The following is a 15,931-nucleotide window of genomic DNA, read 5'->3' on the forward strand; positions in this document are numbered from 1 at the left end:
CTTACCTGTTTGCAGGTTTGCCCCTTCAGAAAGCTTTCACAGAAAAGGACACAGGAGGAAGGAATGTATCATGTTACAGCTTGTATACCTGTGCTAGAATAGTATATTATGGGGCTTCCCTCAGAACAGGGATTTAACACAGTGTCCGGATGCATTCTACAGGATGCCTCTTCTACACAGATTGCTCAAAAATAGATCACCACGTAGATAATTCACACCAGTGCTTTCAAAAATTTAATCTCCAGTAAAGCTCTCTGTTACCTGTTTGATGCATGTCATTCTCGGTTGCCAACAGCTGCCAGTCCAGGTTTTTGGCAAATTCTACCTCCGTGGCCAAAACAGTCACTTATTTCCTTCCCAGAGCCAAAAACCTCAAGTGCCCCACTAAAGCATGAAAGGAGATGGGTTTGCCTTGGGCCCCGGCCATGTCTTCTATGGCACGCTTTCAACCCACAAAATGCGTTTTTCAAGTGCTCTGTCACTGGCTCCCAGAGGAACTCCCTTTAGCCTGGAATGGAAACAAAATCACCGGACAGCTTCCTCGACTGTGTTAACAAGTCCCACAGCTGCTTCCTCGTGTCATGTATGGCAGCAATTTTTGAAGAGCAGCTTCATGGTGAAAGCTCATGGCCAGGGGAAGTGCACCCTTTAGAACGGACAAAATTCTTTGCTCCAGCAAACCACTGTGGGACTACAGTGGGACTGAGATCATTGCTGTATTTGTTGGCAAATTACAAACTGAATGCAAAAAAAGGGGGAGAAAAAAATCCTTGACTCCCAACTTAGCATTGTACATTATACAGAATTAAAAAATGACTACTTGAAAACAGGCTCTGGAAACCAGATGCCAACATATTTTTTGCATAAATCTCACAAATAACAATACCGGTGTCACTACAATGGATGAATATAGCAAATAACCAACATACACATTTATTTCCCAGGACCAAGCGGCAACTGAACTGGAACCAATTTGAAAACACTATCTGGGACTGATGTTTTTGTGATTCTTGTCCAGTATTTTGTCTTGTTAAATCAAACTGAAGAACTTTGGGACATGCACTTACAGACAAAAACTTGGTAATGCATTAGCTTTTTTTTGGGGGGGGGGGCATGTCATCAGATAGGCTGGAATTCTTTCTGAAGGTCATGGCCATTGAGAGAAAGCAAAAACATGAACCACCATAATTCATGGAGGAAAGCTCTATCAATGGTTACTGGTCATGGTGACTAAAGAGAACTTTCATGTTGACCATCTCTGAATACATCAGGAGAAGGTCTCATTCTCTTTGCCCTGTTTTTGACCCTCCAGAATTGCTGGTTGGCCACTATGTGATATAGGATGCTGGACTAGATGGATCACTGGCCTGATCCAGCAGGGCTCTTCTGATGTTTTTTGAAGGCCTCAGCATCTGTGCCGAGTTGCTAGCCCTCCAGAGGAGCTGGTTGGCCACTATGTGAGATAGGATGCTGGACTTGATGGAGCACTGGTCTGATCCAGCAGGGCTCTTCTGATGTTTTTTGAAGGCCTCAGCATCTGTGCCGAGTTGCTAGCCCTCCAGAGGAGCTGGTTGGCCACTATGTGAGATAGGATGCTGGACTAGATGGACCACTGGTCTGATCCAGCAGGGCTCTTCTGATGTTTTTTGAAGGCCTCAGCATCTGTGCCGAGTTGCTAGCCCTCCAGAGGAACTGTGCAGCCACTGTATGAGACAGCATGGTAAACTAGATGGACCACTGGTCTGATCCAGCAGGGCTGTTCCTCTATGCACCGTTACTGACCCACCACAGGAACTGGTTGACCTCTGTGTGAGGCAGGATGCTGGACTAGATGGACCACTTGCCTAGTCCAGCAGGGCACTTTGTAAATTCTTATATTCTTAAATGAGGATGGAAGTGTTTAAGTCTTGCTTTTCTCAGATGAAAGCCACAATGGCCAAAAATTCTATCAACTGATTCTCAAGGAGACTGATCATGGTCTACCAATGATGGCAGTTAATCGTAGCTCTATTCTAGGGGTATTTTTCTGAATGAAAAGATGTCATCAGTTCTGATGGGATGAGTAGCTTCTGGCAGGAGACCCATTGTTCTACAACTTGCAATCTATTAAGGGAGTCAGGGGGAAAGACAAGATCCGTGTCCTCCTAGATGTCAACTGTCTTCTGCCTGGACTCCATTTTGTCCCTTCTGGAGCCATTTTTGAACCAGACCTTCACTCTAAAATACACATATTATAACTGCCCATAAGAATCCTGGGGGGTGTCTTACCACTATCACCTAGAGCTGGCAACCCTAGCTTCTTCCTCTGGCCTCTCTTCTTTATCCTGTGCCACATCAAATTTTATGCAGAATCTGCAGAATTGATACGTTTCCAGGACCATTCCTGGTCTTCTCTGTCCCTCAACACCCACTTGTGCACAAAGCAATTCATGTGCGCCCCCCCCCCCCGCCCCAGTAATGAATACATGGAAGGAAACTGGCCAGAAAAATGGAAACTGCATCTTCCATGTTAAAAAAAAGAGAGAGAGAGAGAATCAAAACCCTCATCTGGCACCCAGCTCCAAAGGAGAGAAATATAGTCAAGCTGGATGTAAAAAAACAACAGTCTGTTGGCAGCTTTACTGAGTAGTGTCTGGAACACCTCGAAGACTGTTTTGAGCATTCTCCCGTTTCATTTTTCCGGCTGATAGCATTTGGCGGTAGGGGGAAGATTTTCCTCCCCAGAACGTCTTAATGTGGAGAACAGTCACCTTTTTGGGGGAGAGGGGTGTTCGAATGCCATTGTCTGCCTTTGTGGAACTGATCTGGTGGCATTTTCTCTCCTGCTTTCTTGCATGTTGGGAACAGAGAGACTCGCACAGTCTACTTTCATGTTAGCAAAGGAAAAGTCAGCCTTGAAAGACTTGCCCTCATTTCAGCTCTTAACCCATCATGAAGCAGTAGCAGGAGAATCATGTAGAGGAGGGGAATCACTTTTTGGACATAGTCTAGGGCCGTGGTGGCGAACCTTTGGCACTCCATATGTTATGGACTACAATTCCCATCAGCCCCTGCCAGTATGGCCAATTGGGAATTGTAGTCCATAACATCTGGAGTGCCAAAGGTTCGCCACCACTGGTTTAGGGCTGCCAACTCTGGGTTGGGAAATTCCTGGAGTTTTGGTGATGGGGCCTGAGGATTTGTGGAGAAGAAAGACTTCAGTGAGGTGTAATCCCAACCTCCAAAGCAGCCATTTTCTGTAATTCCAAGAATTCTCCAGGTCCCACCTGGAGGCTGGCAACCCTAACAGTTATAGATGTCCATGAAACGTATCGTCCTATCAGCACACCCAGAATATCTTTGTGCAGGTTTTATGAAGTTAGGTTTATATAATTATTTGAGTGTTTCAGTCAGTCCTAAGCTCTTGTTCACACAGCAAATCTCAGGATGGGACTTGTTAGTAAATGAAGATTTCTTCAAAATAAATTTAGGTCTACAACGAATGAAAACAGTTGCCATGTCAGGAAGCAGAACGCGAGAACCATCTAAGCAGAGTGGAAATTGCCTGCTTTATTTTCTGCCTAACAAAACTGCAGCTGTCTTGCCTTTCCGAGTTCGCAAAGTACATCAACGGAAGCTTCGGAAAGCAGGAAAAGAGGAACCGGTCATTTCTGTGGGGCCAGAAAATCCACAGCTGGAAGCAAAAGCAAATGCTGATCACACAAAGTGTGGCATAAGCCGTCAAATGCCAGCTGTGGATTACATGTGAAGCTGTAAAGCAGAAAGAGTGGCAGAGGGAATGTGGTCTGTGTTTTTACTTTGCCATAAAAAGGCTATTCTTGGATTTACATGTAATAGGTCTTGGAATGCAGTACAATCCCCAACTGGGTTGAAAATTCTATTCGAGAAGCCAGATGCTTCCATAAGGAGGTTGGAGTTTTCCAGTCTGTCTCAGTAGTAGAAATAAGACTTCAGCCTCTTTTAGGCAGCCGTAATCACATGTACTTTACCGATAAATTTTAAATCTAATGGACGGAGGCAACTGCAGACACTTAAATCCAGAGACTGGGGCCATGGACCGAGAAAACAACCTTTCTGCAAGGCTGAAAAAAGCCCCGTGCTTGCAGAAAAATCTCGGATCTAGTACACGCACATACACATACATTAAATTAAATTTTATTCGACTTACAGTCAGAGACCAGCATATACAAATGAGCACACTGTTAAAATACAAATATTGTTAAAAATAGTACTAGAAAAAATAGTTTTCTGTTAATCTAGAATTCACAAACTGCAAGTTACAAGTTAAATCAATGGCAATAAAATACAAATTAAATAAAATCTACATAAATTTTAGGCCTTTTTATAACTTTCATTTCCCCCCTTTTTACAGGGGATGTCATTTTCTCCTAACTGTAAAACAACTGTGTCAGGTGAACCAAAACGGAGTACCGAGTTCTGCAGTCTTGGGAGTAGGGCACGCCACTTTGTGCCACGTTTGGCAAGCCAGCGAATGTCAATGGAGGCATCCAGTCCCAGGCATCCTGATCTTGCTGCATAACGTACCTGCCGCACCCACAAACAAGAAATCATCGAGGTAGTGGGTGACTTGTGCCGCTGGCATGCGATCTTTAACCGCCCATTCTAAAAAAGTGCTGAACTTCTCAAAAGTCGCACAAGCCATGGAGCAGCCCATGGGCGTAGATTTGTCAACGCACCAATATCTCCCAAAATGAAAGCCCAAAAGGTCAAAATCCCCGGGATGTATAGGTAGCAGTCGGAAGGCTGACTGGATGTCGCATTTTGCCAGAAGCGAGGCTGATCTCGCGCTCTGAATGAGACCTACTGCCTCATCCAAAGTGGCATAACGTACAGAGCAAATGCTCGGGTCAATGAAGTCATTCACCAACCCCCCTTTGGGGTAGGACAAGTGCTGAATCATCCTATACTCCCCGGGGGACTTTTTGAGACCACACCGATGGGGGAAACCCGCAGGTTGGGCAACGGAGGCCCTGCAAAGGGGCCTGCTATTCTGCCCACCAAACATTCCTTTGAAATGTTTGCCACCACTACCCCAGGCAGTTCCCTAGCCGATTTTAAATTTGGAGCCGAAGTTGCCACCGTTTCCAGAAAAGGGGATGTGGAAGCCGAAATGGAACCCTTCCCATAAGAACCATGCCTCTAACCTACGTGGATACCTATCCAAAAGCAGACTTAATGACCTTAAACGCACCAGAGAAGGGGTGAGGCACTGCAACACATCCGGGATCTCAAGCCGCCTGGACGGGGAATGATCCTCCCTGGCTGCCGCTGTCCTTCTTGGAGCCGCCGGAGCCGGGTTCCGGCCACGCCGACAGGGCGGGCAAGCAAGTTGTGGGCAGGTGATCCGAGTATGGGACCCAAAACATGTGGAGCAGCTGTGTTCAAAACTGCATTTTTCCTTTTTGCAGGATCCCTGGTTAAAGTCCCAGCATGCGTGCCGGGGGGATTCCCGTTGCCCAAACCCTTTTCTCTTCTGCCCATCCCCGCTGCTCGGTTGAACTTTAAGCACGCGTGTCATCCAAGTTTTGTCGTGGATGAGGTCCCACCTGAGCCCCGGCCGATGTGAGGCACTTTTCCGAAATGCCTCATCATATCTGATAGCCGCAGCACCACCCGACAAGGAACCTGGGCTACAGGCGCACTTATTCCTTACTGAACTGCGAATTTTGCTCAGAGCAGAGTGGTCCCTAGTTTTATACCTGTGCTACAGGCCCACCTATTCCTTATTGAACTGTGAATTTTGCTCAGAGCAGAGTGGTCCCTAGTTTTATACCTGTGCTACAGGCCCACCTATTCCTTATTGAACTGTGAATTTTGCTCAGAGCAGAGTGGTCCCTAGTTTTACACCTGGGCTACAGGCTACAGGCACCTATTCCCTTTTATTGAACTGTGAATTTTGCTCAGAGCAGAGTGGTCCCTAGTTTTATACCTGTGCCACTGAAGCAGGCTTAATTTCTATTCCTCCTTATTGAACTGTGAATTTTGCTCAGAGCAGAGTGTATCCCTAGTTTATACCTGTGCTACGAAGTAGCATCTCTATTCCTTATTGAACTGGCAAGATTTTGCTCAGGAGCAGAGTGGTCCCTAGTTTTATACTCTTCCTGTGCTACAGGCCCACCTATTCCTTACTGAACTCGCTGAATTTTGCTCCAGAGCAGGAGTGGTCCCCTAGTTTTATACCTGTGCTACAGAAGCACTTATATTCCTTACTGAACTGCGAATTTTGCTCAGAGCAGAGTGGTCCCTAGTTTTTACACCTGGGCTACAGGCCCATCTATTCCTTACTGAACTGCGAATTTTGCTCAGAGCAGAGTGGTCCCTAGTTTTATACCTGGGCTACAGGCCCACCTATTCCTTACTGAACTGCGAATTTTGCTCAGAGCAGAGTGGTCCCTAGTTTTATACCTGTGCTACAGGCCCACCTATTCCTTATTGAACTGTGAATTTTGCTCAGAGCAGAGTGGTCCCTAGTTTTATACCTGTGCTACAGGCCCACCTATTCCTTATTGAACTGTGAATTTTGCTCAGAGCAGAGTGGTCCCTAGTTTTACACCTGGGCTACAGGCGCACTTATTCCTTATTGAACTGTGAATTTTGCTCAGAGCAGAGTGGTCCCTAGTTTTATACCTCGTACTTTACAGGCCCACCTATTCCTTACTGAACTGCGAATTTTGCTCAGAGCAGAGTGGTCCCTAGTTTTACACCTGGGCTACAGGCGCACTTATTCCTTATTGAACTGTGAATTTTGCTCAGAGCAGAGTGGTCCCTAGTTTTACACCTGGGCTACAGGCGCACTTATTCCTTATTGAACTGTGAATTTTGCTGAGAGCATGGTGGTCCCTAGTTTTATATGTGGGCTACAGGTCATCTATTCCTTACTGAACTGTGAATTTTGCTCAGAGCAGAGTGGTCCCTAGTTTTATACCTGTGCTACAGGCCCACCTATTCCTTACTGAACTGCGAATTTTGCTCAGAGCAGAGTGGTCCCTAGTTTTACACCTGGGCTACAGGCGCACTTATTCCTTATTGAACTGTGAATTTTGCTCAGAGCAGAGTGGTCCCTAGTTTTACACCTGGGCTACAGGCGCACTTATTCCTTATTGAACTGTGAATTTTGCTCAGAGCAGAGTGGTCCCTAGTTTTATACCTGTGCTACAGGCCCACCTATTCCTTACTGAACTGCGAATTTTGCTCAGAGCAGAGTGGTCCCTAGTTTTACACCTGGGCTACAGGCGCACTTATTCCTTATTGAACTGTGAATTTTGCTCAGAGCAGAGTGGTCCCTAGTTTTACACCTGGGCTACAGGCCCATCTATTCCTTACTGAACTGCGAATTTTGCTCAGAGCAGAGTGGTCCCTAGTTTTACACCTGGGCTACAGGCCCATCTATTCCTTACTGAACTGCGAATTTTGCTCAGAGCAGAGTGGTCCCTAGTTTTATATGTGGGCTACAGGTCATCTATTCCTTACTGAACTGCGAATTTTGCTCAGAGCAGAGTGGTCCCTAGTTTTACACCTGGGCTACAGGCCCATCTATTCCTTACTGAACTGCGAATTTTGCTCAGAGCAGAGTGGTCCCTAGTTTTATACCTGGGCTACAGGCCCATCTATTCCTTACTGAACTGCGAATTTTGCTCAGAGCAGAGTGGTCCCTAGTTTTATATGTGGGCTACAGGCCCATCTATTCCTTACTGCACTGCGAAATTTGCTCAGAGCAGAGTGGTCCCTAGTTTTATATGTGGGCTACAGGTCATCTATTCCTTACTGAACTGCGAATTTTGCTCAGAGCAGAGTGGTCCCTAGTTTTATATGTGGGCTACAGGCCCATCTATTCCTTACTGAACTGCGAATTTTGCTCAGAGCAGAAGGCTGTCCCTAGTTTTTATATCTGGGCTACAGGCCCATCTATTCCTTACTGAACTGAGAATTTTGCTCAGAGCAGAGTGATTCCCCTAGTTTTTTATATGTGGGCTACAGGTCATCTATTCCTTACTGAACTTTCACGAGAATTTTGCTCCAGAGCAGAGTGGTCCCCTAGTTTTTACACCTGAACTTACAGGCCCATCTATTCCTTACTGAACTGCGAATTTTGCTCAGAGCAGAGTGGTCCCTAGTTTTACACCTGGGCTACAGGCCCATCTATTCCTTATTGAACTGCGAATTTTGCTCAGAGCAGAGTGGTCCCTAGTTTTCATACCTTGAACACAGGCCACATCTATTCACTTTACTGAACTGCGAATTTTGCTCCAGAGCAGAAGCGGTTTCTGGATTTTATACCTGGGCTACAGGCCCATCTATTCTCTTACTGAACTGAGAGAATTTTGCCTGCAGAGCAAATGAGTGGTTCCTAGTTTTATATACCTGGGCTACAGGCCCATCTATTCCTTATTGAACTGAGAATTTTGCTCAGAGCAGAGTGGTCCCTAGTTTTATACCTGGGCTACAGGCCCATCTATTCCTTATTGAACTGAGGGAATTTTTTGCCTCTAGAGCAGAGTGGTCCCTAGTTTTTTTAGAGCACCTGGGCTACAGGCCCATCTATTCCTTACTGAACTGAGAATTTTGCTCAGAGCAGAGCGGTTTCTAGTTTTATACCTGGGCTACAGGCCCATCTATTCCTTACTGAACTGAGAATTTTGCTCAGAGCAGAGTGGTCCCTAGTTTTATACCTGGGCTACAGGCCCATCTATTCCTTATTGAACTGAGAATTTTGCTCAGAGCAGAGTGGTCCCTAGTTTTATACCTGGGCTACAGGCCCATCTATTCCTTACTGAACTGAGAATTTTGCTCAGAGCAGAGTGGTCCCTAGTTTTATACCTGGGCTACAAGCCCATCTATTCCTTACTGAACTGAGAATTTTGCTCTCTAGAGGCAGAGCTGGTCCCCTAGTTTTATATCACCTGGGCTACAGGCCCATCTTATTCCCTTATTGAACTGAGAATTCTTGCTCAGAGCAGAGTGGTCCCCTAGTTTTACACTCGGGGCCACCAGACCCATCTATTCCCATTGAACTGAGAATTCTGTTTCCAGAGCAGAGGGACCTTTAGTTTTTATACCTACAGGCCCGGCATCTCTATTCCTTATTGAACTGCGAATTTTGCTCAGAGCAGAGTGGTCCCTAGTTTTACACCTGGGCTACAGGCCCATCTATTCCTTACTGAACTGCGAATTTTGCTCAGAGCAGAGCGGTTTCTAGTTTTATACCTGGGCTACAGGCCCATCTATTCCTTACTGAACTGAGAATTTTGCTCAGAGCAGAGCGGTTTCTAGTTTTATACCTGGGCTACAGGCCCATCTATTCCTTATTGAACTGAGAATTTTGCTCAGAGCAGAGTGGTCCCTAGTTTTATACCTGGGCTACAGGCCCATCTATTCCTTATTGAACTGAGAATTTTGCTCAGAGCAGAGTGGTCCCTAGTTTTATACCTGGGCTACAGGCCCATCTATTCCTTATTGGAATCTGGAGAATTTTGCTCAGAGCATGGTGGTCCCTAGTTTTATACCTGGGCTACAGGCCCATCTATTCCTTACTGAACTGAGAATTTTGCTCAGAGCAGAGTGGTCCCTAGTTTTATACCTGGGCTACAGGCCCATCTATTCCTTACTGAACTGCGAATTTTGCTCAGAGCAGAGTGGTCCCTAGTTTTACACCTGGGCTACAGGCCCATCTATTCCTTACTGAACTGAGAATTTTGCTCAGAGCAGAGCGGTTTCTAGTTTTATATGTGGGCTACAGGCCCATCTATTCCTTACTGAACTGAGAGAATTTTGCTCCAGAGCAGGAAGCGGTTTCTGGATTTTATACCTGGGCTACAGGCCCATCTATTCCTTACTGAACTGAGAATTTTGCTCAGAGCAGAGCGGTTTCTAGTTTTATACCTGGGCTACAGGCCCATCTATTCCTTACTGAACTGCGAATTTTGCTCAGAGCAGAGTGGTCCCTAGTTTTCTATGTGGGCTACAGGCCCATCTATTCCTTACTGAACTGAGAATTTTGCTCAGAGCAGAGCGGTTTCTAGTTTTATACCTGGGCTACAGGCCCATCTATTCCTTACTGAACTGAGAATTTTGCTCAGAGCAGAGCGGTTTCTAGTTTTATACCTGGGCTACAGGCCCATCTATTCCTTACTGAACTGCGAATTTTGCTCAGAGCAGAGTGGTCCCTAGTTTTATACCTGGGCCCATCTATTCCCTTACTGAATCCGCACCACTGTGAGCAGAGTGGTTCCTAGCTATGTGGCTACAGGCCCATCTATTCCCTTACTGAACTTCTGATTTTGCTCCAGAGCAGAGTGGTCCCTAGTTTTTCTATGTGGGCTACAGGCCCATCTATTCCTTACTGAACTGCGAATTTTGCTCAGAGCAGAGTGGTCCCTAGTTTTATACCTGGGCTACAGGCCCATCTATTCCTTACTGAACTGCGAATTTTGCTCAGAGCAGAGTGGTCCCTAGTTTTATACCTGGGCTACAGGCCCATCTATTCCTTACTGAACTGCGAATTTTGCTCAGAGCAGAGTGGTCCCTAGTTTTATACCTGGGCTACAGGCCCTTCCATCTATTCCCCCCCCACTACTGAACTGCATGAATTTTGCTCAGAGCAGAGGTCCCTAGTTTTATACTCACAGGCCCATCTATTCCTTGGCATTGAACTGGCTAATTTGCTCAGAGCAGAGTGGTCCCCTAGTTTTATACCTGGGCTACAGGCCCACCTATTTCCTTACTGAACTCGCAAGAATTTTGCTCAGAGCAGAGAGTGGTCCCTAGTTTTGCCAATTCTGGGCTACAGGCCCAATCTATTCCCTTACTGAACTGCAATTTTGCTTCAGAGCAGAGTGGTCCCTAGTTTTATACCTCTGGGCCTGAGGGTATCACCTATGGCTTTTTCACTTGAACTGGGCGTAATTTTGCTCCAGAGCAGAGTGGTCCCTAGTTTTATACCTGTGGGCTACAGGCGCCACCTATTCCTTATTGAACCTGTGAGATTTTGGCTCCAGAGCAATAAGTGTGTGCCCCTAGTTTTATACCTGGGCTACAGGCCCACCTATTCCTTACTGAACTGCGAATTTTGCTCAGAGCAGAGTGGTCCCTAGTTTTATACCTGTGCTACAGGCCCACCTATTCCTTATTTAACTGTGAATTTTGCTCAGAGCACAAGTGGTCCCTAGTTTTACACCTGGGCTACAGGCCCACCTATTCCTTATTGAACTGTGAATTTTGCTCGGAGCAGAGTGGTCCCTAGTTTTATATGTGGGCTACAGGCCCATCTATTCCTTATTTAACTGTGAATTTTGCTCAGAGCACAGCGGTCCCTAGTTTTGTACCTGGGCTACAGGCCCATCTATTCCCTACAGAGGCGTAGCACAGAGAGAAGGGCATTAACATTGTGTGCCTCTGTGGCTGGCACCTGAGTTTACCTTACAGAGCAGACTTATCCCTTGTGTTCCATCTCAGATTCAAACGCATCCATTCCTGATTTCTCACTTGATTAGCTTTCCACCGGCTGACGCGAATTTTCTTCATGGAGCCTAGAATTAAAATATTGCAATGTTGGTGTATAATGGAGACTTCAGGTATGTGCCCTGTGGTCAGGACAAAGGGGATTAGTACCTTCTTTCTTTTGCCCTAAATGGAAAAGTCCATTGCTTATTGGGGGTGAGTTTTTATTGAAGTGTGGAGATCCGCTACAAAACAGTCTATTTTGCTTGTTAACCTGTTGGCTTTGTTCTACTGATCTTCCAGATAGTTTAATTTTACCCTGAAGAACCCTTTTCCATTGTTGTATTTACAAAAATAACTGCTGGTGGCATCCCGATAGTGGTGGAACAAGAACCGGGTTAGCCAACCCCCCAAATACTTGCCACAACACAAGGAAGCGTAACAAATTGATGTACTGTATTAACTGTTACTCATATACTAGTCAGCAATCAATGAACAGAAATCATATCAAATGTCCAAAAAATACTTCTAACACACAGTCCGTTTCTACTCATTCATAGTCCATTGAGAGAACAAGTCAAAGCGCGATGGGACCACAGTCCACTCACCGCGCTACCAAAATTGTGTGAATAGCCAGAAAAACCAGCTGAGCAGGTTGAAGACGCGGAGCGGCAAAGATGGTCTCTTAACGTGACGTGCAAATCAACAAGCAGCAGGCAGCAAGGTCTAATGAGCACTTGTTGAGAATGTTCACCCATCTGATTTTAAAGGGTTCCGAGTCAAGGAACAGGGTGGGCCCTTAGTGGTGCAACCTTAGCTGTGCGCCGTTCCGCCCGCTTGCCCAACCGCTAGCGAACATCCATGGCTATCCTCCTGGTGAGCTGTTCGTTCCTTGTCATCCGCTCCAATTTGCTGACTGGGAGGGAAGGGAGGAGGGGTTGGTTCAAACAAAGTAAGAATCAAACAGATGAACACCACTGTCTTTGCTTGTACATTGTTTGTGAACAGGTGTGACAGGTTGGAAGTCCTTGGTGGGGGCTGCCAGGAGATGCATCATTAACAGAGCACGTGCAGGTATGCGCCTGAGCCTGGTCACAGCCTGCTTGCACCTGGCTGGCAGGTGGTGGACCCTGGAGGACCCAGGATCACCCACACATGGGCTCAGCCCCCAGGCACCCACTCACCTTTGTCTGGTTCGGACTCCCCCTCCTGCTCCCTCTCCTCTTCCTGCTCGTGCCCTTGGCGAAGTGCAGAAGCGACAAAGAAGGGAAAGGGGAGGAAATATGGATAATAAAGGCCAGTGTTGAGTATTGCATGGTAGAGTTAGTGCAGTCAGTGTGAAATTTTTTTTGTTTTCTCTTTCCACCTCTTTCCACCCCCAGCACTGCAGATGGCTACAGGCCATCTATTCCTTACTGAACTGCGAATTTTGCTCAGAGTGGTCCCTAGTTTTACACCTGGGCTACAGGCCCACCAATTCCTTATTTAACTGTGAATTTTGCTCTGAGCAGTGCGGTCCCTAGTTTTATACCTGGGCTACAGGCCCATGTACTCCCTACAGAGGCATGCGGTGTCAACTACTCGCAGCTTCGTGGAGTTGATGAGTCGCGAGTGCTTTTGTGGCCCTTCCCCTATGTCCGTTGCTCACCGCAGTAGCCAGAGATGGATGAACCTTGTAGCAGTACCCCAGAGGCCACGGTTCTGGGTGTATCCAAAGAGATCCAGGCATTGGTGGCAGAACTTAGTTCTCCCCCACTGGGATGATCAGGAATGGATAAGCAACTTCAGGATGTCCAGGGGCACCTTCCAGAGCCTGGTCAACACCCTCAAGCCATACCTGCAACACCAGGACACCCGTATGCGTCCTGCACTGCCTGTGGATATGCGAGTTGGTATGGCTGTGTGGTATCTGGCCAACATCACCTCTTTTTGTTTAGTGAAGCAGCAGTTTGGTGTCGGTGCAACAAGTGCTGCGGAGGCACTCCATGATTTCTGCAAGACAGTCAGTGACGTGCTGTTCTGCAGGGTGGTTCAGCTCACAGATTCAGTTGCAGAGGTGGGTGTGCATATCAAAACACAGCAAACCCCCCCCCCATTTCATTAGTGATTACAAACGGCATAAGTCTTATAGTGCCAACATCAGTGTAAGTATATTGGATCATAGGGAGCTACCGCTCTGGGAGGAACTGCTACAAAAAATTGTTATTTTAAAATGACACTGAATTAAATTGTTTTCTGTGCGCACCTCAAAGCAATAGTTTACAAAGGGCAGCGAGTCTGACAAAATGATGCAAATTTGGTTTTAATAATTGGTGCTCCCAAATGGAACCCTAACAGGAGGCTTGCCTTTGATGTCTGGATTACTCACTACTGTGTGACAGTGGATTGCTGCTTGCTCGGATCCAGGAGGTCTACTATATTGTGCCCTGGGGTGGAGTACAGGCTTATCAGAATTCTACTTTGGAAAACATTTTGAAAACCAGTTTGAGAACCATCAATGAGCTTAGAGTGCCCATCAATGGAATTAGGTAACCACATTTCCTTCAACCTCTTCTTCTATTTCTACAACAGGTGATGGAGGGATTCGCGCAGTTGGGTTTCCCGCAGTGTGTCGGGGCAGTTGACGGAGGCCACATTCCTATCAACCCCCTTCGGCCTATGTGGGGGAGTACATAAACAGGAAAGGCGTTCCCTCCGTACTCCTCATGGCCTGTTGTGACCACAGGGGCCGATCCTACACAGTGGAGATTGGACACCCGGGCAAAAGCCATGATTCCCACGTTTTCTGTGGGTGCCGCTTCACTAAACTGATGGACATGGGGGCCTTCTTCCACCCGGCACCTACACTGCTTTTGGATAGTGTAGCGGTCCACCCTTGTGGTCTTGGCGGACGGTGCCTTCCCCATGCGAATGTGGCTGATCAAGCCATACAACGCACCCCACAACACACGGGAAAGGTACTTTAACCACAAACTGTCGCGGGCAAGGTGTGTAGTGGGCCGTGCGTTTGGCTGACTTAAATCGAGGTGGAGGTGCCTTCTTGCCCCTTTGGAGGTAATTCCAGATAATGTTGGTGACATTGTTACCACCTGTGTGGTCCTCCACAACATCTGCGAGGCTGCTGGCCATGATCCTCCACCGGATGATGGGCGTGGTGGGCCACTTCTTACCAAACTGGTGCAACAGCAAAAAGTTGCAGTCCCACCTGAGGAGGACAGAGTGTACAGCGCCTATGCTGACCGGAACCTCAGGGAGGGCAAAGAGGTGCGGGAAGCACTTGCGAGGTTCCTTGAAGGAAGGTGGGATGACTGAATAGCAGCCTTCAGTGGTCCCACAACTTCAATTTTCCAGTGCCCCATGTGTGCATAGTTACAGATACAGTTTACCGTTAACAAGTTAATCAGTTAATAAAGTTATGTTATGCTGCAAATTCACACCTGGTCTTGGCCTCCTTTACTGTCCATCACCAACACCATATGGCACACCAAGCTTGCACAGAGAGACAGCAAGATGAGCTGGGACATGCGCCCGGAAAACTACCGTACAGAGTCCGGCCATCTGAGAAGCAACTCTTCTTTCTCTCCCTAGACCTGGGCCCCTGTGTATGGTTTTGTGATCTCACAGTTGTAATCTCTGCATTCACATGAGTTGCAATATGTAACATGGTTTTTTTTAATTGCAGACAAATTCTCAGACTGAAATCAAGGAAAAACCCAACAGTGCAGGGGGTGGAGTTTTCCTTTACTGTGGTGGGGTGTGAGGAATTTCTGATCTGCCTGTTTGAGCACTGTTAGGACATCCACAGCATCCCAGCATCCCATTGGGCCATGCCACACACCAGAAATGTAAAGAGCCTTTACATCTCTGGCCCCGGCCTGGTGGAATGCTCTTCCTCCAGCTGTCTGGGCCCTGCGGGACCTTGGTGAGTTCCGCAGGGCCTGTAAGACGGAGCTGTTCCGCCGGGCCTTTGGAGGAACCGGCCGCTAATGGTGCCCCCTCCCCCCCGTGGCCCTGACACCTAGGTCACCTACCATCTAACGAGACTCGCCATGCCTCCCTTTTTAGGGGAGAGGGAATTTTAAATCTGGAATGCTGGGCGCCAATCACATATTTCTAATTATATCTCTATTTACTGAGATTATTGTGTAAATCAAATTTCTAGTTTTATCGCTGCTTTTAAATGTTTAATTATTTTATATTGTTATTTTTATATGCTGTACACCGCCCAGAGCCCTTCGGGGATGGGGCGGTATAAAAGCCTAATAAAATAAAAATAAATAAAAATAAATACTGTCTGCAAACTATCCACACCATTTTGGATAAATGGCAAGTCATTTTTGCTGTGCACATACCTCTCGCCATTCACCTTTCAGTGTCCTGAAATAAGCTTATAAAAATAGTTTCCATGTGGGTGTCGCTCTTGAAAACTGTAAGTGTAATGCTAAACAGCAAACATCGTTCAGTTTCTTAATGT

At 46.7% G+C, this 15,931-nt stretch overlaps 1 long non-coding RNA gene across 1 annotated transcript; it reads right to left on the minus strand.

Moving 5' to 3' along the window:
• Window positions 1–6,270: 6,270 nt before the first annotated feature.
• On the minus strand, window positions 6,271–10,108 carry LOC125427166. The gene is made up of 3 exons (XR_007243641.1): window positions 10,049–10,108; window positions 6,669–6,799; window positions 6,271–6,295 (listed from the first exon to the last, which is right to left on the minus strand). It is a non-coding gene; the product is annotated as an uncharacterized LOC125427166 (long non-coding RNA).
• Window positions 10,109–15,931: the final 5,823 nt, after the last annotated feature.

Source organism: Sphaerodactylus townsendi, linkage group LG02 (genome assembly GCF_021028975.2).
Source record: "Sphaerodactylus townsendi isolate TG3544 linkage group LG02, MPM_Stown_v2.3, whole genome shotgun sequence".
NCBI classification, from domain to species: Eukaryota; Metazoa; Chordata; class Lepidosauria; order Squamata; family Sphaerodactylidae; genus Sphaerodactylus; species Sphaerodactylus townsendi.